Below are 22,759 nucleotides of genomic sequence, written 5' to 3' on the forward strand. Positions count from 1 at the left end.
GAAGTAGTGACGCAATGCTGCGATTTTCTGATCACCTCCTTGTTCTTTACTCTTCTGCTTTCCTCCAGCTCTGCCCATTTTTTCTGTTTTGCCAGCCGTAGCGAGGGAGAGTGTGGTAGGGCACCAGGCACCCGCTTACATCTCCCATAGATCCTGCCTGCACACGTGCTGCCGGTGTCCGAGGAGCAGAGGTGGCCGCAGGGCACTGATGAGCCTTGTCCCCAATGACTGGGCGTGTTCACACGTTGAATTCCTCCTTTTCAAGAAAAACATTTCACTTGTCTCCATGGAGTTCACTACCTTGCTGCTGCAGGCTCTGTCTCTCCTGACAGCAGCTGCGTTCAGAACAAATGTAAAGTTTTTAATCCTGCTTGTAATGTGTGTAGCCAGTGCAGGAAGGAGATTTTGCTTGAGCTCTGTGGTGTCTACTCGGTCACAGAGGTGTGCGCTGAGCATGTCGCTGTGGCTTGAAAATGTGGCTGGATTGAATGTCCACAGATCTTGTGTTTAAGTATGTATATATTGTGTTTATTGTATACACTATACATATAAATATTTATATATATTTCTCTCTATATAAGTGCACTAAATGTACTGTATATGCTCTCAAAGAAAGAGGGTTGTTCGCATGAAATTGGTTGTTCTGAGAGCAGAGAGGATTGTTGATCTTAAAGATTGTATTATTCATGGGGGGTTTCTTTTGTGGGAGGGAGAGAGTGAGGCTGGTTCAGGAATATTTCAGTTTTTCTAAGTTAGTTTGTATTTATGCAGACAAAGGGGAATTCTGTTAACTTTGTGTGCGTTTTTTGGTTTGCCCGACACAATCTGGCTGTTGTCAGACTTGGTCACATAGTGCTGCTCTTGTGAACAGCATGAAATTGGCTCTCTGTCAGCTGAAAACTGACCTCGGGCTGAAATCACGTTCTGGGGAAGGATATATGCTCACACGAGTGAGAAAGGGAGCTGCCCATGAGCAAAACTTAATGTTAGGGGCTGTGCTTACTGGTGTGCAACTGGTATTTGAGCAATGAATGAACCATGTAGGAGCATCTGGCTACTACTGTCAGCAACTGAAGGAATAGCCTTGTCATATGTTCCCTCTTTTCTTTTCTTGTAGGAATGATGTGGAAAAATGCAGTTGTTATTCAAACAAATATGTATTATGTTGCTATAACCATAGCATCCAGCTTTTACTCTTCAGTATGGAATATTAAAATCCCCTCAAAGCAGAGAAATGCATAGATTGCCTAAGATAAATGTCTGAAGTTCTCACTATATTGCGTCAAAACCACAGCTGACTCTTGCCCTGGTGTCAGTCTTGGGTATGTCACAGCCATACGTGGCTGGATGAATTTCATATGGATGAAATTGCAGCAAAATATCTGACTTGGACACGCGAGTCAGCAGTGATTCACCCCGGCAAAATGTGCTGAGGAGGAAGCTGGGTTAAAGATGGGTGAAGTAGGGCAAATCACCGTAAGGCTAACGCTGAGCTATAAATTTATTTTGTCAGACTGAATTATGATTTTATTTCCCAAGTTTGGGTTCTTTGTGCTACCTTTCAGGGGAGCCTCCGAATTCATGCTTCGAATGGATTTGCACAAATCAGTCGCACGAGCAGACCGTGTAGTTTGGTGCATAAATGTGGGATTTGGTACTGGGAAGGGCTGTGGCTCAGCCTGTGACCTGTGAGGAGCTGGAGAGAAGTTTCTGGTCTGAGGGATGCAGGTTCTGATGTCCAGCTCTCGAAAGATTTGGAAGTGTGACCAGGTAGTGGGTGGGCTGCGCAGCCATGCACTCAGCCACTCGCTCTCGTTCCGGGGTGTCGGGGCAGTAACCTCTGCTCTGGAGAGCTGTTTGCATGTGCGTCCTGATGTAGAAGCCCTCCTGCAGAGCTTGGCGACGCTTAAAGAAAGCGAGAGCTATGCCCTGTAGGGATGGAGTACTTGTATACCTCTGTAGCTGTGCTTAGTGCAAACTAGAAAGAAATTATGCTACAAACTTGGTGAGCTGGTTGCTTTTGTTGCAGTTGCTCAGTGAGGCTCTTCCAGAGCAGCTGAACCGGGACAGTCGGTTTTCTGGCGGTTAGCGTTTCTGACTGGCACTGCTTTGATAGAGTGATCCCCCTTTGGTTGAAATGCTGACTTGTCTTCGCTCCCCACATCAAATCACTGAACTCATATGAGAATCACATGCTGGAGCTGCAGAGGAAGAGTACGTCACTGTTAATTTGCATGACCTTTACAGCTGCCTTTGAGTTCTGTCTGCGGACGGCAGCATCTCACAGCTGCACACCCTGCGAAGGCACCCGCTGGACCCTGCTCTCTCCTTCACTGTTTTGACTCTCTTTAACCCACCAACACTGCAAAAGTCTTGAAAGTCTTTTTTCTTAACTTGACTGAAAATCAAAAGAGCTAATAGCAGGGTAGTTCCCAAATGGGAGCAGATTAAATTTGTCACTGGGACACGGAGGTGGGGGCTGTTGGGTGGAAGTGATGGGGAGTAGCCAGGAATTCTCACCCGGTGAGCCCAGCAGGAGCAGATCGGCTTTCCGACTCAAAGGAACTATTTTCAAAGGCTACAGGGGGTAGGAAATAGAGGAAAGCACTGAGACAGATGAGCTTTCCACTCAACATCATCATGTTCCCGGTGTGATCTGGCCCGTCTTGGCTGCTCCAGGGCTGCCAGCAGGGACTGTGGGACGGACACCTGGGGCTTTGGGCAGGTCCTGGGGCTTCGGGCAGGTCCTGGGCCTGGCCGTTCAAGTTCTCTGCCAGCCTCCAGATGGGTTCTCCCTGTGAGGCCATGAGCTTCTTGTGGTTTCTGTTGATCTTGGTCTGGGCCTAAAGGTGAATTGTTAGGTATTCTTAGGGTATTTGTGCTCTTTATTACTTACACTATGCAAAATATTCAATGGTCAGTTTTAATTTTGCAGCTTTAAAATCAGTACTGTAGAGTTCGACTTTCCCTCATGTTTTCCTTTAGGTATCTTTTCTGTTGCCTCCACTATTTTTTTTTTTGTCTACTACAAGAGATCTTTTGGTTTAAATAAATTATTAAAAATATAACTGTCAGAATCAATTCCTGGAAACATGATTTGCTTTGGGGGATCTGAAGAAAGGTCTTGAATGCAAAAGCTTGTCCAAACGTTCCCCCTCAATTCCAACTTTTCATGCCTTACTTTGTCACAGACAGGACAATTGCACAGGTCACCCAGTCCAGTACACTTTTTTTTTTCCCTAAATACTATTTTTTAAATTTTCTTTTTGCAGCTGGCCAGTGTAAGAATAAGATGGGACAGTGCTCCTGCTGACAGTCTGTATTGAAAAAGATTTGGTAGGGTAGAGCTGAGGAATCTAAACAGCCTCTACAAAGGTACTACACCTTTCCTTCTTACCTGGCAACACACCTGAAGAATAAATGAGTCAAATGCCCTTTGCTCTGCGGGCGGGTAGTCCAACAGCCCCTGCAGGCTGTTGCTGTCAGGGCTGTGGCTGGCAAAGGGCGCAGTGTGCCCCCATCACGCAACATCCTGCCCAGTAAAAGCTTCGCTTTCTCCTGCAACCCTGCCTTTAAGGCTTCCTGCACTCTGCCACTGTGGGGGAACTGTACACTCCACCCAGGATAGACCTGGATGGCTCCAAGCAATTAGCCTGTATCCTTGCTAATTGTTTCTGTTCTCTCTGTTTCGGGCGTGATCCTCAGGAGCGGGGAGCACCTGTTATTCTCGGGCCCTGTTAATTGCTTCTGGCGATCCTGTTTGATAGCTCCAGGTTTATTGGCCTTCCCCCAGGCTTGCTTAACTAACACTACTGATCAGAACAGTATGTGGAGGTACGGATGTGTACCCAGGCATTTTCAGATCTCATTTAATTTCTGAGGCTTAACAGGATTTGTCAGGCCAAGTCATTTTCACCAAGATGAGTGACAATCACGAAGGATATAGAGAAGGGCTCATTAGAGCAGCAAATTCAGAATTATGCATAAAGAAGCAATAACTGGTCCTGCTAAATTCCCTCAGCACTTTGACACCAAATAGCTCTCCTAATTGAATGTCGGAAGGGAGCATTTTTTGCTCATCTTCCCAAGCAGAAAATGATCAAATGCCCACGAGCTGGGACTGGGCAATTATTTTCCAGATCCCACTGCCATCTAATGCAAAAGTACTCTTGGCCAAGTGTGAGGACAGAGTGCAGATTCTCCAGCAGCCTTCGCTCCTTGTGTAGGCTGGAGTTGTTGTGTTTGTATTTTTCTCAACCTGGGTGACGACTTTGAAAGGCTGTTATTGAAAATGCGACAAAGGATTTATGATGATGGTCCTGGCTCTTAGAATTACACATCAGTGTGCAAACCATGGCAAAACTTTATACGCATGGTCTTATAAAGCTTGAAGTACTTGTCCTGTGTTCAGTAGGCTGTTGGGCTGGGATATATCTTCATCTGCAGTCACAGGTGAGCAGGTTATATCAACATCAGGATCCTTCTTACACTTGGCTTTAATAGAAAACTTCAAGATTAGTATCTTACATGCTGATTTTTATATATTGTGCAAAGGTATTTCCCAAATCCATGAGATGAAATAAATAGAAGATACATTTTGCATTGCCTAAATCACAATATTACCTCATTCTTACTGTTACACAACCTACAGCTATCTTCCTAGTGAAAGAAAAATCTTTTCATTAAAGGCCAAGCACCATCTGCGCTGTCTCTCATCAGATGGACAGCCCCACTCCTGAGAAGTCTACAAACATATTTTTTGGGTCACTACATTTTCTGCAGAAACAGAAAAATGATTTGTCTCTGATACAGGTTAGAGTTTTTCTGTCTTACATCATTTCTGGTTTTCACCGGGCACGAATAGAAGAAAGAATTTTTATATTTAAATCCACACGGCATTTACAGCCCCTGTCCTTTCCTCCCCTCAGGCATTCTGGTTATAAGGATGCGAGCAGATGCCTGCTGTAAACAAAGGTTAATTGATACTGATGAACTTCTTCACAATGCAAACTGTGAAGCAGCTGAACCACAACGTCCTGTATAGAAGTTAGTGAGACTGTCACGATGTTTGATTTGTCTTTACACAATCGGTTGTTTTCAGTCTTAAACCTAGTCATTTTTACTAACTTCCAATTACATTTGTATTTGTTCAGGGTTTTTTACCAGCTGAGTAATATTTGAATTTTAGATGTGTGTACAATTTTCCATCATGGACGTAATGACTCAAGATGGAGGGCCACCAATACAACCTCAGTGCTCTTCAGTTAAAAATATTAGTTCTCTCTTTCCACCAATGTAAACTTCAGCCTAATTGCACAAGAAAAAGATTCTATTTGTTTCCATTTCTTGGCACTTTAGTTGAATACTATGAAATACTCATACTATGCAGAGGTGAAAGAGCTCAAACACTGAAATTTTTTGGAAAAGCTTCTGTGTGAAACTAAGATGTTGTGTGTACAGTGGTGAGGGGCAGCAGTGCTGCTGTGTTCAGCGACCCCCACGCTGGCTCCCTGGTGTGGAGGAATTCAGGAGAGAGCTGCAGCTACTAGATGCGAGTTGTAATTCTTCATGCTCTTCTAATCAATTGTTTGGCATTCATCTGTATTACAACAAATTTATAGTTAAAAAAAATTCTTGAAACTAGGAGTCTCCCTTCTGTTCTGAGAAGGAAGTCTTTTTCTACTGATGAAACAGAATTAGAAAGACTTTTTCACATTTATTTCTTGGAGGAGTTTTCTAAGAATAAGGATTATGATTTATCATCTCCCTGATTCAAAAATAAAAGCAGGCATTGTGTGTTAAACAGGAGAATACACAGTGTTTAGTCTCTTTTTATTATTCTACAAACTATTTTACTAAAGCTTGGCAAGGAGGGAACTGAGGCAGACAATGCAGTTTTATGTGTATTGACTAAAATGAGCAATGGCTGGAGATCCCAGCCCAGCCTGGGGCCAGGGACAGAAGGGTTAATAAATGCTGTGGTGTTACAACCTAATGCAGGCAGAGTCAAATCTCTGCTGATGAATTCTAGTACTGATACACGGCCTGTAATTGCCAAGCAATGCAAGTAATGAGCACAGAAAGGCTATAACGAACAGGGTGGTTTGGAGAAATAATTTAGGTTAGAGCTCTGAAAATACAGGAGTCCCTTAATTCCAGCTGCTCGGCTGCCCAGCTGCTGCAGTTCTGTACCCTGGCGTGAGGCAGTTTTTAACCGGACTCTTCTTCATTTACAGCTGTGGCTTTGACCTCTTCTGTACAGGCAGAGGTCTGTAAAGGAAACAAGACGGTAGTTCTCAGTCCAGAAGGAAGCTTAAATTGTGATATTGTGTTGGTTTTGTTGCAGCTGAACTGCTCAAAATCGCTGCATGAGCTGCGTGTCCCCGCGTGCGACGTGCACGAGGCGTGGGAGCTGCACTCTAGGGATATTTGCACGCAGTGTATGTCTCTCAGAAGGAAAATGGCCTTGCTGCAGCTATTGTCAGCACAGAACTGTCACAATCTGCTTTTTTTCAGTGGAGAACTTCTCTTACTTCTTTAATACACATCTTATTTTCAGTCTAAATTTCCCAGGCAGCAGAGCTTGCTGCATGCTCAGCAGGTCCCGCACCAGCCGGTGAAGGCAGCCTGGGAACAGAGTTCCCCATTTTTTTTTTGGTGCTGTTTTCCCAGGAAGGAGCTGGGGAGGAACACAGAGCTGCCATATTGCAAACTCATCACAGCGATCGGGTGGTGTTTATGGAAATATTTTTTGTGGAGGAAGATTGATGGGGAGAAGAAAAAAGCCTAACTGTGGGGAGGGACACAGAGACAGTCCTTAAATTTACACTTATTTCTCCAAGCTGATTTGGGGAGAAGAAACAGTGTAGAGTTTTTAAAAAATAACAAATGCATTTTGATGCATCTAATTTAACATTTTAAAATTTTTTATTTTTAAATCAGACTGGTTTACTTGGCTTGTAGCACTTCTTCTAATTTTTCATAATTTTCAACAAATTAACACTAACATTAGAAGAGGAAGAATACCATCTGTCACCTCATATTCCTTAAAATTAGATCTGTGGTTCGTCTTGGTTGAACTCCTCCCTGAGCTTTATTTGTCAGCTTCTTTCATAAGCTAGAGACATGCCCGTGAAAGGTGTACTTGTACATAAGACTATCTGTCAGGTCTTGGATATCAATTTGACTGCAGTTTGTTGATTCACAGAGTTAATAAATAGCTCAAAATTATTTTACAAGATATTTATGACATGTCATTAGCTGAACCAAGATGGAAGGTGGGAACTGTAGTGCTGCTATTGTCGTTTAAAAGGCTAAAACTAAGAAACACCAACAATAATATTACTTTTTGTTGAAGCACAGTTCCTTTGTCTGAAATACTTATTTCTACATTGCTTGTTTTCTAAAACAACTTCATCTTTAACAATATGGTAAATATTTGTTGGCAGTTGGGTGAGCTGGATCATTTCTTAGTGCATTTGAAAATGGGAGATGCATTTTGTATCCTTAAAACTTCCTCTCTTCCTCTGAAGATCTGAACTCCTTATGTAGATCCCCTCAATACCTTTTTCTTTTAAGTAGATCTTCTGTTCCTTTTACACTGCTGCTAAAATATGTCTTCCCATAAGTTCACAAGTAACATGGTCTGTCTGAAATGCTGCTGTATTTTCATTTGAGGAAAGCTGCTAATTAATCTGAGTGTGCTTGTCCCAGCTATAAATACATGCTCGCCGATATACCCTGTCAATGGTAAGTCGTTTAGGTGACATGAATTGGTTACATGTCATTTCACATCATGCAGTGTGGCACCTGAAGTGCTAGGACGCCAGCTGCTCTCTGGAGATAGGAAGGACATATGCATTTCTAATTATTATTTCAGTTTTTTAAAATGTAGAAAAGCAGGTAAAATCGCTTTACAATTCAATACCATTTTCCTCTTTGTTCCAGTGTTGCAGGGCAGCGTTGCTGGATTTTGGGTTTTGTTTTTGTTCAATGGAGTCTAGGAAGCCAATGACTGCTTGCTAATTAGAGACCCCATTTGGCTGCATGTTTTGTTTTATGAGACTGTTTGGAGAATGTAATTGGCTATCAAGCCAGAATAAAGCTGTATATCTCCAACCAGACTTAATCAAAATATGTCCCTTGGTTGCTAGTCGGGTTTGGGTTTTACTCTGAGGTTGTCTCCATATTGCAATTTGAGTCCCTATTTCTTTTTTTTAAATCTCAGTTTGTTCTTTTGACAGTCACACTGTGATGGGAGCAGCCCCGCTGGCACTCTCAGAACACCCAGGTGTGGTGCTCTTACACTGGGTGTCAGGTTTTCAAAGTTCTCCTCATCCAAGATAATGGAAGCAGAACTGGGGAAAGCTGTGTGCCTTGAAACGTCCTTTCTGGCTTTTATTTCCAGTCATATTCGCGAGGAATCTCATAAATGAGACAAACTGGAAAAGTCCTGGAGAACTGTCAACCTGTGACAGTTGTGTTTCTGGATCTTACCAGACCGACACAGGGAATTCTGTCTTTGCAGTACAATTCTAGAAACAGCCATAAAACAGCAGAGACATTTGTCATCGCGTTTCACTACCCTGATCCCTGGGGGTGCACAGCTAGACCGGAGAGCAACGAACCGGGCGGGGGGAAGAAATGCTGATTTCTCCCTTTTTCGCTGTGTCATCTGCTTCTCAAACAAATCACCATCATCTTGTTTGTGGCCATGTGAAAACCTGCTGTGGTTTTAACAAAGCATTTCATACTGCACAGCGTATCTAGTCAGGCTCTAGCTGCAGGTGCAATAGTTGCTCTTAGAGCAGATGCAACGTCCGCAGTGCCCACGTTTGCTTCAGAAGTTGCTGGCAGCTGGGCAGCAGCAGGGAAGAGGAAGAAAACGTGAGTTCTCGTTTCCGTGGCCTTAGTCTGGATCTGATGGCTGCTGTTTCTCTTTGCCTTTTCTAATAGCATGCTTTCTGGCAGCTTTATTTTTAATGTTATATAAACCAGACATCTTTCTGTTGGTGGAAGTAAAATGAATGCACCCTCAGTATACTCGTGCGACAGCAAGAACCAAATGGGAAATTTGTTACTGGCTGCAGTAGGATCAGGCCCTGGCTTCACGCTAATGAATTTTGTTGAAGAAAACATAGCTGAGAGATGAATTTTCCAGGTTTACATAAGGAGTATTTCATTAAAAGCTACCTTTCCAGTATTAGATACAATAACAAAAATGTTAAAAAAGCAACCAGTTCTTTACTGTTCTTAGAGTCAAAATTGTGGTTTGTGTCTGGTAGTTTTGTGCCTGTTAGTTACGGGTTGTGTACGCGCACAGAGATGGAAATCTGCTGCAAGCCCCTGGAAAGAATGGCCGCTTGATGTTTCAGGGTGGTAGGATAATTCATATTATACAGCTTGATTATAATCAGTTTCCTAGAGAGAAAATAACTTTCCTGAAAAGCCTTAATCTAGTGTAGAGTCTCCCAGTATCTCTGAGAAAATGGATTTCTTGTCTGTGTGTTACATCCATTACTCCATGGATGCCCTATGTGAAAATTCTTGGGCACTCCATGTAAAACACCCCTACGGCTGAAACTCATCAGCACCAGTGCTGGAAAATGGCAGGGCTTGGTGTCTAAATATTCCCTCGAGAACACCTGTGCCTGGAACCACAGTCAGTAGTTATTTGATTTTATACGGAAGTTTTTATGACGATACTGTTAGTAAAGTGGAGCTGCTCTGGCCGTGTGCTCTCCCACAGCCACCCCTCGGTGGGAAGATGGTTGGTTTGGTTGCTGAGCTCCGCTCCGCGGCTGCGTATAACCCTCCTCAGTAATCTGCTGAGGGTTCAGAATCCGTTTGGGCCTTGCTGTGAATGCTGCTGACTTCCAGAGCTTTGTCCCACAGTCTCAGAAAGCATTCAGCTTCCAGAAAAAAAAAAAAAAAGTTTAAAAAAACAACCAAACAAACATGAAACACTTTGTCCAAGACCTGCTATGTTACATGCCAATTCTGTTGGCATTCTGAAGAGATGTGCCTTCTTGGACTTTTACTTCTAGCCTAAATATTATGGTTTTTCTTGCCTCCACTCCCATGTTCAGGACAATAACCTCTTGGAGTGCTCGCTGCCAGGTTTGAGACCAATTGTGATATGCTGTGAATTCTCTCCTGTTTGCCCAACACCGTGGCTGCCTTGCCTTCTTTCTTCTAGTATTTGTTAAACTGAAGAACCTTCTACTGTTTTGTTCTTTATAAGTGTAGCTCTGCTTGGTTTTTGGCATCCTCACAGTGTCCTTTCACTTTGCAACACCTCTAGCACTTTTATTGTCATCATTCATTGTCTGATGGGTTCTTTCTTCCACTCTTCACAGCTCGCTCCTCTCTCCTAAGTATCTGTCCTTGTGCTGGCCAGTCACTCAGTCAGCCGGGCCCTGAGCCCTCTTCAGCAGCTCTCCCCCCCTCAAAGCTCCCCTTTTTGGAAGAAAGTTAGAAAGCATTTTTTGCATCTTAGACTAGAATATAAAAAATGTGGAGTTTCCTCCACGTGTAACTCCCTGCTGAGTTCACTCACTACACTCTTTAGCTTCTCAAAAATTTTGCCTTATGAAATATTTGATTACAGGCCTGTGTTTGCATATTTGTTTTAACTTAACTTTTCATTTAAATGCACAATCTGCTCATGGTCAGGATTAATGGTACTTTTCCCTTGTGATTATGTTTCTATAGATGACTCCTCTTCTTAGGATGCACCTGCAGTTCCTGAGGTTTCTATATATCATCTCCATCCACTCCTCTGTCACATCTTAATTCTTCTATCATTTATTTTCTAGATACATTTTTAATCCTCTGATTTTCTCCCCTGTGAGCTCTGTCAGAGCTCATTTCACACATAAATAACTTCTGTTAGGTATCCTTTCATGGCTGATGCATGTCCCACAGCTTCTACGTTCCGCAGGCTGTGTTTTCTCCCCCATTTACGGAGCTATATTGCATCCCTGCTTTAGTAAATACCGTGATTTCTCCCCATTGTTTGCTATTTTTACATTGAAAAGAAGGCTGAAAGTCCAACAAACTCTTCTGTTACTGCTAATTCTTTCTTCAACTCCTCTAATTCCCAGCCTCCTGCCTAGCTCAGCCCTCCCTCGCTGTTCCCCACTTTTGGCTGCGCGGCTCATGGGTAGCGTTGGAAGGCAGGAAGCCTCCCCCACAGCCTCTTGTCTCCCTCCCAGCCGAGCCCCACGCAGACGCCGTGAGCTCCAGCAGCCCGTGGACGCTATAAATCACCACTCAGCCATTCACCACGCAGCACAGGCACAATCCTCACCAGCCTCCCTCTGCCCGCTAAGAGCAGGTTCTGGCCCATCCTTCCCTTGGTCACAGCGGCAGAAGCAACACGCGACAGTGCTGGTGCCCACAGCTCTGACGGTGCCGGGCTGCGCTGGGGAACACCGTGGCCTGGGCTCCACTGCGGGTGGCTTGGCTCAGACCAACAGTGTCTGAGGTGCTCATCATTCTTCTGTACACAATATCATTTTTCCATACACAAATGGTGATGTTTCCGGCAGGCCCCAGACACAAACAGGAAAACCTTCCTTCTGGATGTGGTAAATAACATTACCTCATCTTCTGGTACTATTCTTTACAACGATTTTTTATTATAATGGGCTGTGGGACACGACACCAAGAGGTGAAGGACCTCGATGCAAGGTCTGCGAGCCCTGGAGAATGGGGAGGAGTAGCCACACTGCAGCTGCACTGCAAGTTAGGAATCTGGCTAGCGAACTTAGAGGCCATAAGTATGAAGCATATGGCCCTGCAGAGAAGGGTGATCCTTTTTAAAGGAATGACAGCAGAGGATTAATGTTCTCCGCCATGTGGATCTACAGGATTCACCTCATTATTTTGAAAATGTCTAGGTTTTGGCAGTTTTAATAACTTAATTTTCTTAATCCATATAGGCTTTCACTAAGGAGACTGCAAGGTTGCTTGTAGTCATGTAAATGAAAAATACTTTTTTACATATATAAAGTTTCAATTCTTATCGTTAGGCTGGGTGTCAGCTCAGGAGCTAATCTGACAAGATGTTAAAACCACTAAATGCCTAAGGAAATAGAAATATTTGGTGTGTTTTGGAGGGTATACAGACCTTAGCGACCTAATCTTCAAGTCCTTAGCCCTTTGCCTTCAGGAATTAGGTGCTGAACAATTCACCGAATGGGTTCGCATCACTTGCACGGGCCTAGTTCTAAGAGTAGATGTCAAGTGGTTCTGAGGGTGAAGATGGCTCCGTGTTGGTGAGCGTTGCCCGGGCACTGGGTCCAGCTCTGGACTGATGCCTTGGCCCTCCCCGCTGGTGGAGAAGCACGTGCCCAATCTCCCCCTGTGCTGGGGTTTCCCTGGAAGGCGAGCCAGGCTGACCAACAGCATGTCTAGGTGATTTCCAATAGGGTTTTGGCGCTAAGTGGAAATTCCACTTTACCACCACAACCTACGGAATAGAATTAGTGTTTGTCTCTGAGGTGTCACTGCTGGCTGACAGGCTGCTCTTTCCCAAAGGCAGGAGAAGGCACCGTGGCCATGGCTTGGCTCAATGTGTGTGTTTGCACAGCACTCTCAGATCCCACAGAAATTTTTATGCATTCTGCTGCCTGGGTCATCTGGGTTTTGAAGGCAAAAATTGAAGGAAAAGGAAGTTAAAAGCCAGAACTAGAAGTGCCTGTGCCTCAGTCCAGGTGTTAACAACAGCCTTTTTGTTCAGCTGCTCCTGAATTTAACACTGCATTATCTACCTGTTGTGCAAGTAGCAGTTCAATACATAGAGTGTGAAAAGCCAAGGTAGAACCAGGTATTCTGAGGTATTCAGAGCCTGTGCCCCTAATAAAGAAACCTTTTAAATAAACATTTTTGTCTACTGCCTCTGTAGCATACACCTTATAAATATATTTATAGTCCCCGCTGAACCTCAAGGAAAGGACCAGAAGCACTAAACCTGAGCCTATGATTTCTCCCTATTTTAGCTCAGCTTGGAGATGAAAAGCCATCACCGCCCTATAAAGAAACCCCATTTAGATCCCAACAAGCCTCTGTCTCGACAGCAAATAAGAATGCTCAGAGGTACTTAAAGCTTGATCTAGGTTGTATCACACGCCCCCAGTTTTATGTGTCGGTAGGTAAAGCCAAAGCCTCTCATTATCCGGAGTGGTAACGGCACTCAGCACGTTACAGAGGAGGCAGCAGGCTGTTCAGATCCCACGGCGTTGGGAGCACTGTGTCCTGCAAAGGCAGCTCCCAGCGAGGGGCGAGGGATCTGCCCCTGCTGCGGCACACCGCCAGCACACCAGCAAGCGGCCAGGGCAGCGCAGGGGGCTGCTTCTCGACTTCACCCTGCGGCGCGCAGGAAGAAACATCCTCCCTGGATGTACGGTGATACACGCTCGAGCTGCGACTCGGTCAGATGTTTCCAGAGTAGTTGGACTACTTTTTAAAGTTGCGTGCAGTGTAAGTTAAATAAGGTAAGATAAGTAACAAGTACGTGCTCATAAAGTATCATGTTTAAATTATAAATATGTTTTACTGAAAATGCATTTAAATCCTATGCAACCTCTCAAGTCGACGCAAGCTAGTCTGGCATTTTCAGCTTGCCTTCCATGCCTGCTTACCACAAGCCCCCTCTGCACCAACGTGACATGCCCCCCTTTACTCTGAGGCCAGTGGCTGTCCCGCAGGCGTGACGGCCACAGAGCAGGTTCGTGCTGAGCCGAGAACAGTGACCAGGTCCTCCTGGTGCAGCGAGGAGCCTCCTTCCGCTGTCACGGCCCTTCTGTGGGATCTGCCGTGGGCTGTCATGGGAGAAGGGCTAAACCCAAACGGGTTTAATCAGATGTAGCCAAATGGAGCCAACAGGGATTTCTGGGGCAGGGAGCCGACAGCCTCCTGTGGTGTCCCACCAGCAGCCCTGTCCTGGCTGTGCTGACGAGGGCGAAGGAGGCGGGGAGGTTCACGGCTGAGGGTTGAGAGTTCCGTGGGTTATTTTTGTGAATTTGGTGTCAGAGGCCCACCTGCCAAGCTACTTAGTATAAAATCCTAGCTCCTATGAAACCACTAACAAAATTGCTCCTGTGGATTTCTGTAGAGCCAGGATTTTAACCCTTTGTGTTTGCTTGAAGGAAGGAATGGCCTTTGATCCATCCTAGATGAATGTTCGTAACTAAACTTTAATTTTGTCAAGTATTTCTTGACAAAACACTTCACAAAATACGTGTTAAGCATTTCACCACAAGAACTTTACCCCCAGAGGTAAAACATGAGGGCTTCAGAGTATATTTAGGAGGCATGGCGTCATGATGATACAAAATGTCAGCAAATTAATCTCTTGGTTGATGAGCCTTGATGATTTTTATGACGTGTTTTAAAGCCTGGCAGTAGACTGAATCTCACTTTTGGCTATGTGTCTAATTCAAAAGAATGCTTTTTAGCTTTAGCTTTCGTAGTGTCACTGTACGTAGACGTGGTTGCAGTGCTGGGGAGGGACACGGGTCGGGTGCTCGTACAGCCACTCCTACACGTTTCTTTTTGTGACATCCCTTTGGTGACATTAATGGGCCACACTGTGCTGCTACAGACCAACTGCTTTCAGCAGCCTCCAAAATAACCTGAAACAATTGGAAGAACAAAAGGGGAACGAATGAGATAGAAAGCAGCAATCAGCAAGCACAGGCTGCCTCACTGTTTTTTTTAGTTTTAATTATTGCTCAAAGCAAAAGTCATGGTGTTGAAAGCCGAGACCTCAGCAGTCTTGCAGCTGAATGTAGCAAGAAATATTTTAAGAAAGGCATGTTTAATTGTTTTTAAAATGTTTTAAAGGTTACAAAAGTCTCTAGACAATAATACTATTTAAAAATGCACTATGAATGCCAAAAAAAAAAAAAAAGCCCAGTGTGGTTGGTATATTACACTTAAAGCTTTATGGAAAAATCTTTCACTTTAAACTTAATAAAACCCAAGCATATCCTAATAAAAAACAGGTATATAAGGCAGCAGAATGTACTAGTTTGCTAATATTCTAGCTCACTGTATAATGAAGCACGTTTTCCTTTATTCAGATTCCTGCTTCAGTGTAACAGAGATTTGATGGAGAACGATACAAGAGAATAATACATATACAGAAGGTTATTTTTATTAGAAATAAATTTAAGAAAACTTACTGTCCCTTTTACAATATTAAGACTGAAAATATTTGTTGCACTTCTCATTTTCAAAATAAAATTAGTTTTTGTTAAAGAGCATCTCAATAGAGATTTTGTCTGTTTGGAATAAAAAAAAAAATTAAGCCCCAATTCTAGTAGCCCAGTTAAGCCCCAATAATTTCTAGTAGGTCATTTTAAACATCTGAACTGAAACAAGCTTTTTTTTCCCCCACTGAAACAGTGGTATTTAAGCAGCAGGAGATTTATCTGAAATACCTTATCCTTCCTGTGAAGTCTCAGAACTGTAGTCACACTTTTTTTTAAATTCACAGGTTACTCAAAAGCATTCCAAAGAAGAAAGTTTCTATTACTGGTTTTCATAATCTAAAATGTCTATTCCTGTCATAAAAATTTCAAGTTATAATTAGGACAAAAGTGTGGTGAAATTTTTTTTTTGGTAGCATTTAATTTAAACAGTGTTGACTTAAAATCCTGTTGAGAAAGATTCTAATTTGCTATGGCTCTTTAATTCTGTAAGATAAACAGTCCTTAAGTATGTGTGAGAGAGAGGGGTTTTACGTAAGTTGTAGTTGCTTCTGGAGTGCTTGTTCATTGACATGAAAAGGAAAATTCTATCAACTTTATTGTAAATATTGTTGTAAATAATTTTAATATTATTGGAAATAATCTTTGTTGAATGAAATTTGGTTTATGACTGTGCTGTCTTCTTCAGACAGGAAGAAAATAAGTATGAACAAAGAGTCTTAATTTCTTGTATGATGACATGTATAGTTGGTTTATGTGTAATTCACCATGAAATACTGACTCATGGTTCAAATTAATTTAAAACTATTTAGGACTAAGAATAGTTTGAGAAATACAGAAATTTCTTGAAACTAAAGAATCTACTGGTCACAGATAAACCAATATACAAAGCAGAAAAAATGCATTGGGAGAAATCAAATTTTTTCAAGAAAAAAATCATTCTTATCAGCTCAAAATTGTTGGCTTAGAATATCGAATCCATACTTTCTCCAAAACTGGATTTTTGCCCAGTCAGTTCAGATGCACATGTGCAGGTGAGAAGGTTGGGCCAGATGATATCCTGTCATGGTTTAACCCCGGCCGGCAGCTCAGCCCCACGCAGCTGCTCACTCGCTCCCCCCCCATTGGCTGGGGGGGAGAATCCAAAGGGTAGAAGCGAGCAAACCCGTGGGTCGAGGTAAAGACAGTTTAACTGATAAAGCAAAAGCCGCGCCCACAAGCAAAGCCAAACACGGGATTCATCCCCCACTCCCCAGGGCAGCCGGTGCTCAGCCACCCCAGGACAGCCGGGCTCCGTCACGCGTCACCGTGACTTGGGGGGACAAACGCCACAACTCCCAACATCCCCCCCTTCCTCCTTTGCCCCCCCCCTTTCACTGCTGAGCAATATGGTTGGGGGGGATGACCCTGGGGTCAGCTGTCCTGGCTGTGCCCCTCCAGCCCCCTGTGCCCCCCCAGCCCCTCGCTGGTGGGGTGGGGTGAGGAGCAGAAGAGGCCTTGGCTCTGTGTGAGCCGGCTCAGCTGTAAGGGAAACACCCCTGAGTTATCAACACTGTTTCCAGCATAAATCCAAAACACCGCCCCATACTGGCTACTGTGAAGAAAATTAACTACCCCAGCCAAAATCAGCACATATGCAGAGATCCTTTCTGATCTTGACTCTTCCATGATTCTAAATTCTGATGGTTAAAACCAGGAACTGCATCTCCCAGGACTTTTTTTATGATGATGACTGGCTGGAACCAAAAGTTGGATGCAGTGAAATGCTGCCTAACGATTAAGAAGCGGAGGGTGACCCACTGTAAAACAAACACGCAGGCAAACAAACAAACCCCCCCACATCTTGCAGCACGTCAGTCACTTGTCCTTCGAAAGCTTTGTTGTGATTTTGGTGTGGGACACTGGCAGAGCCTCAGCCCTTGTCTTGGATGGCTGACCTGGGGTATAAAGAAGAGCAGGAAAAATTTATTTTTTTTTTTAATTAAAAAAGTGCATTGGAGTCAGACCTCTTTGCTCAGCATACACTGCAGCAAGACCCTGGACAAATGGGTCTGAGCACCCAGCTGGCATCTTGCTTGGCAGTCATGCCCCTGCCTGTGAGAGCGCTGAGGGGCTGTAGATACGATTGCTTTGTCCTTCTCTGGGGTGATACCTACCCAGGCTAAGGGGGATGCATTCGTGTTTACTCCACTGCTGAACACTACTTTCCAACATGCACATGAGCTTGTGATCTCTCACGCTTTGCAGCCTTCCTCCCGACGTCAGCTGTGACCGTCAGGCGAGTACATGGAGCAACTACAGCAGATGGGGCCAGGCTGTGAAAATACGGGCTCATGATCTGAGCCCTGGTAGCAGGACATGGAGCACCGTGCTCATTCTTCTACTGGTCCTTGCTTGTTATACACGATAAAAGTTAAAATTCTCATCTGTGTATCCTCAGCCTGAAAAATTACTCATGTAGGAAACAACATTCAAGGACTGCTACACTGTTTTCAGGTGTAGAAGTAAATGCATGTGTGTTTAAAGTTGCATCAGTACTGATTAAGCACATCAGCAAAATAATTTTCTTTGCCTCTCAAAAGTTTCATGGAGAAATCACTGAGGTACTCTTGCCTTGTAAAGCAATCAGTAGGCAAAAACATATTTTACATAGATCTTCAGGGGGTCAAAATATTTTATTTTTCTATTTGAGACTAGTGTAATTAAGAAGTGAAAGCATTTATAATTCTAGTGCTCATAAGGCAGGATTTACTGGTAGCTGGGAGTATAAATTAAAAAGAAAGTTAATGTTACACAGGCCTAGTTTTAACAGATGTAATATAGGGCTGTAATAAAATATTGTTGGGTGTAATAAAATATTGTTGGGCACCTTTTGTGTTGCTAGAGATAAGAGCGAGAGCTGCACAGAGCTTTGAAAAGGGACAACTTAACATAAATCTTCTCAGACCTGTAAAAAGGCAATGGCATTCCAGTCAGTAGAGAACACCTCAGCTACAGTAAATTGTTAGAAAACGTTGCTGTCCTTGAAGAAATGCCTGAAAAGCATGAAATGCTATTCACACATATGGGTATGGCAGAAATAAAGATGGCTTATTGGGAAGAATGTGTAGTAGACTAAAATCACCTTTAAGTCAAGACCAGAAAAAAGAAAGGCATTTGTTTTATACATAGGGTTTATTAGGTGTTACATTCAACTTGGACAGGCTGCCATGCTGCTCTAGACAGCTCAGAAAGGGCTGAAGGTAAAATTTGAGGGCTGATACACAGTATTTGGAAGGCTAAATATGGACAAAATCCCTAAAATTTATTTCAATGTATAAAAGCCTATTCCAGAGAGCTTCATTCTTCTCAAGTTGCTAGTGAAGGCAGCTAGGTGACAGTCAAAGAGTTCAGCTATGGAAGTCCTCACACAGCCTGTGGGTCTATTTGTTTGACCTCCGACTAACTCTCAAGCCATTTCCCCGGCTCTTTCTTCCTTTTCCACTCCTTGTCTCCGATCACGGCACATGGTGGGGCTGAACAGGGGCAGCAGAGGTTGCATGGGTCAGAGGTGGGGCCTGTGGAGCTGCGGTGCCCCGAGCCTCCGTCAGCACTCCAGCTGGGTTTGTGAGGCACAGAGCAGCTGTAACCGGTGCTTCACTCACTGACAAACCAACCCAGGCAGGCAGCTGGCCTAATAATATATATTAAACAGCAAAAGCAGTGGAAGAGGAACTGCGAGTTAGTTTAAAATCAACAATTCCTTGGGAAGTACTGTGACAGGATCTGCTATAGCTGTTCCCCTTGATCAACTCTATATTAAGTGGTCAGTATAGCTGATGGTAACAGCTCAGCAGCAGAGACACCCAAACACGGGACCTCTTTGTCCTCCAGTCTGTTTCCCATTTCAAATGAAATGTGAACACCTTCAGATGAGATTATACTGTACTTTCACCGGTGCCTGACTCCTGTGCCTTTTCATGTGAGTCTGTTCAAGGCAAAAATCATATGAAACATCCTCAGGGAATCTGAATCTGGATAGATTTTTTTTTTTATGTGAACAATTTGTTCAGTAAAAAAGTTGGGTTTGAATTAAGTTGAATTAACTAAAGAGTTTGGCTGAGAAATATTTTTAAAAACTAACATTTAATTTTGATAGTTTTCAATTCTACTTTTTGATATTTTCTTTCAGAGACTGAGCTGAACTTAATAGAAAAGATTAAAACTGTAAAACATTTATTTGATAGAAACAGAAGCTTTTCTCCTGTTTTCCTGATGAAACTAAGAGGGTTTATTGTGGAGTTTTCTTTGCCTCTAAATATTTCCTCTCCGCACCTCTGTTGGAACACACAGAACAGGAACGCAGGTGTCATGTGAGGATGGTTGTCATTCCTGCCTATGAGCAACCACCCTTGCTAAGAGAAGGGCTTTTGAGACTGTGTATGTATGCATGCATGCATTACTGAATATCCTTTTTTATTACTTTATTTTGCAGTACTTTGCAAGTCAGGAAATAAAAAGTAAGGCATAATCAACAAACAGAATCTTGTTGGTTCTTTGGAGGAAGTTGAGAAGCCACAACAGAGAAGGGCACAAAACCAAAATAATTTTGCAGCTGCATTTGGATGCACTGAAAGAAGAGGGATGGTGTGTCCCAGATTCACATAGGAAGAGAGTTGCAGGAAAAGAGGCAAAAAATTAACACAGTGTGGATCATTTTGGCAATAAAGTTTAGGAGGAAAAATTTTTGAGAGATGATGTTAAAGAATAAGGGCGGGAATTAGCTAATGCCTGGTTGTAAAAAGAAATGGAGAAAGTGGAGTCACAGCTGATTAAGAGGTTCCAAACCCAGGTCAGGAAAAGGACAGCGGGTGTTAGCCGAGAGTCAGCGCGGCTGCGAGAGCAGGAGATGAGCAAAGAGGTGGACTGGGGGTCAGCCTGAGGAGCAGTGGGATTTTGGGTTGCAGCTGAATGGAGAATGAGTAGTTTGAAGGAGGAAGTAGAAGAGAAGATTAAGATATAAATCTGGATCCTTTGGGGATCTAGGCAAGAAGTAAAACAAAGAGAAGTCAATTCAAGGAAGTAAAGAAATGTGGAAGGCACAGAAACACATAGTGGGGCAGTGCATAACTGCTCCAGCAACAGGGCAAGCCACAAAAGCCTAAGAGAAATGCATTTTAAAAATATATTTCCTTTGTTTTATTTCATACTAAGCAGAGAAAGGATTCTCAATATTTTTCAGTTTCATTTTACTTTTTTTTTGTCCTGATAAATAACCTAAAAGCATCAGGAACAGGATTCTGAAAATGCACTTAAGAGCTTTTACTTTGTGGAAGTTACCTGTTTAAGTGTGTGTTGGATGAGACGAAGTTAGGAGGAAGGTGTTTGTTCTCAGGCTTGTTCTGCACAAAATTCTCATGCACGCCAACCCTGCATGAGCCTGTGTTGGTATTTAAAATATTTGGATCACTGATATCAATGTCAGTGGCAATGGCAAGTATAGAGAAAGCTGTTCTGAGGTCTTTGTAGAACTCAGCCGTAAGCATGAGGTGGTGTATGTAGCTGTGATGCAAGTTCCTGAGATGGGTAGGAGGGAAGAATGGGAAAAGGTACCCACCAAAAGCTTAAATGTTGTACTGAGTGCTTTCCAACAGAGTTTCACCTAAAGTAAGAGGAGATTAAAATGAAAGCACACAATCATTAAATTTAATTCATCATACATTTGCTTTACGTTCTGAGAAAGTGTGATTTTTTAATCTTTTTGTTCAGGGAAATATATCAGTGGTAGTCAGGAAGGGGAAGTAGCTACCAGAAACTTCCAGCAGTTAGCAAAAAACCAGTATGTGTGGGTTTAAGTACAAATATCTATAAAGTTCATCAGGGATAACTCTAAATTGGCGGTGGTTTTAATCCATAAGGCACATTAGGCTACTAGACTGCTAACTATTTATAGAAGACTAGGCTAGAAGCAAACAACTATGCTAGGTAACAGAAAGATTCCCTAATATGTTGGTTAATTATTACAAAAAATGTCAGGTATTAAAAACTAACTGTGATATTTTCAAGTTTATTTTCAACATCAAGGTTGTAGTCCCCACATATAAGATCAGCTGTCCTGTCACTTGCCTCCTGGCGAACCTAGGAGTGATTCCTTCAAAGTTCATAAAGTTTGACTTTTGAAATCAGCATAAAATGAAGAATAACTGAAAACTCTCTGCGGCTTGAGGTTCAAGTTCATATCGCTGTTATGTTTATTTGTTTAATGTCAAAAAGTACAAACAATTATGGTCCCAGCTTCAAAGAGCAGTGTTTGAGGGCCTCATTCTGTAGACATGCACATATCTGTTTTATTATCAGTTCTATTAACGTAAGCCCTGATCCTAATCTATATGTTAACACAGCTTTCGCAACACTGTCATGTATATTTATCTGGGCCAAGCAATTACTGTTAGAAGTAATGCAGATGACAGCGAAGTTATTTACAATTACATAGTGCACTGCTTGATTTTACAGCTATGCCTTGATGCTCCATGCAATCTGTGTACCCAGTAAATAGGTTTTATTCAGATTTCTTTATGGCAAGACTGATCAAAGGCTGAGGCATGTCCGTGTTTTGTTTTGAGATCTCACATCACAGACATTGTGCTCCAACTGACAGTACAGGTTGTTGTGATAGCCTTTAGGCACGATGCCACTAAGGATGTCCCAAGCACAGCAACTCCTGACAGCAAATTCTGAAGTATGGCTGTGGGTAAGTGGATTAAGGAAACAGAGACTGGAGGAAGTTGTTACTGTAACACTCTGTGATATCCGCAACATTTGTTTTAGTGCAATTAAGATAAGCTAGCAGCAATAAAATTAATGATCCTGTGGTGATCTAATGAGGAAAAGTGTGAGAAGACCTGACTAATAAAAAATGGAAATTGCATGTTTTGTGAAGAGCAGTTACCACTTCCAGATTGTGTATGCTCTAGTTTTCTGTATATTTTAGCAGAATACATTAATAGACTGCCACTATAAAATGCTGCAATTTATTTCTCTTGTAACCTTTATCTTTGTGGAAGGCTGCAGTTTTCAGTCTGGGGCAAGATCCACCCTCATTTTCCATCTGCCCTCAGACAGACAGACCAATCTATAAGCAGATTCCTACCTGAGAAAAATAAAAGATAGCTACAAAATCTAACCTCTCCCTTTAATCTTAAATATATTCATTATCAGTTTGTCAGCATACCAGTTTGTAGGCAGTGTTGGTTCCCATTCAAGGTGTATGTGTGTTACTTAAGACAACTAGACTGTAATTTGTGTTTACACAAGAAAATTGACCTGAGGAATTGCTGTGGCGTAATTTGTGAGATCAGTGCTGTGATAACCTCTTCCCTCTCTGAGCAGACTTCCTGTGCTTGAGAAGTTATCACTTTTGAGTAATTAATGAAAGTTAACTATTTACCAATGTAATTGTATCAGAGTAAGTATGTGTGAACCACAATTCAGTTTGTCAGATTTACTAGTCTAGAGGAGGAAAGTTTTAAAAACCAGAGAAAAATCCAAATAAATTTCTAGAT

The sequence above is a fragment of the Strix uralensis genome, chromosome 9 (assembly GCF_047716275.1).
Source record: "Strix uralensis isolate ZFMK-TIS-50842 chromosome 9, bStrUra1, whole genome shotgun sequence".
NCBI lineage: Eukaryota > Metazoa > Chordata > Aves > Strigiformes > Strigidae > Strix > Strix uralensis.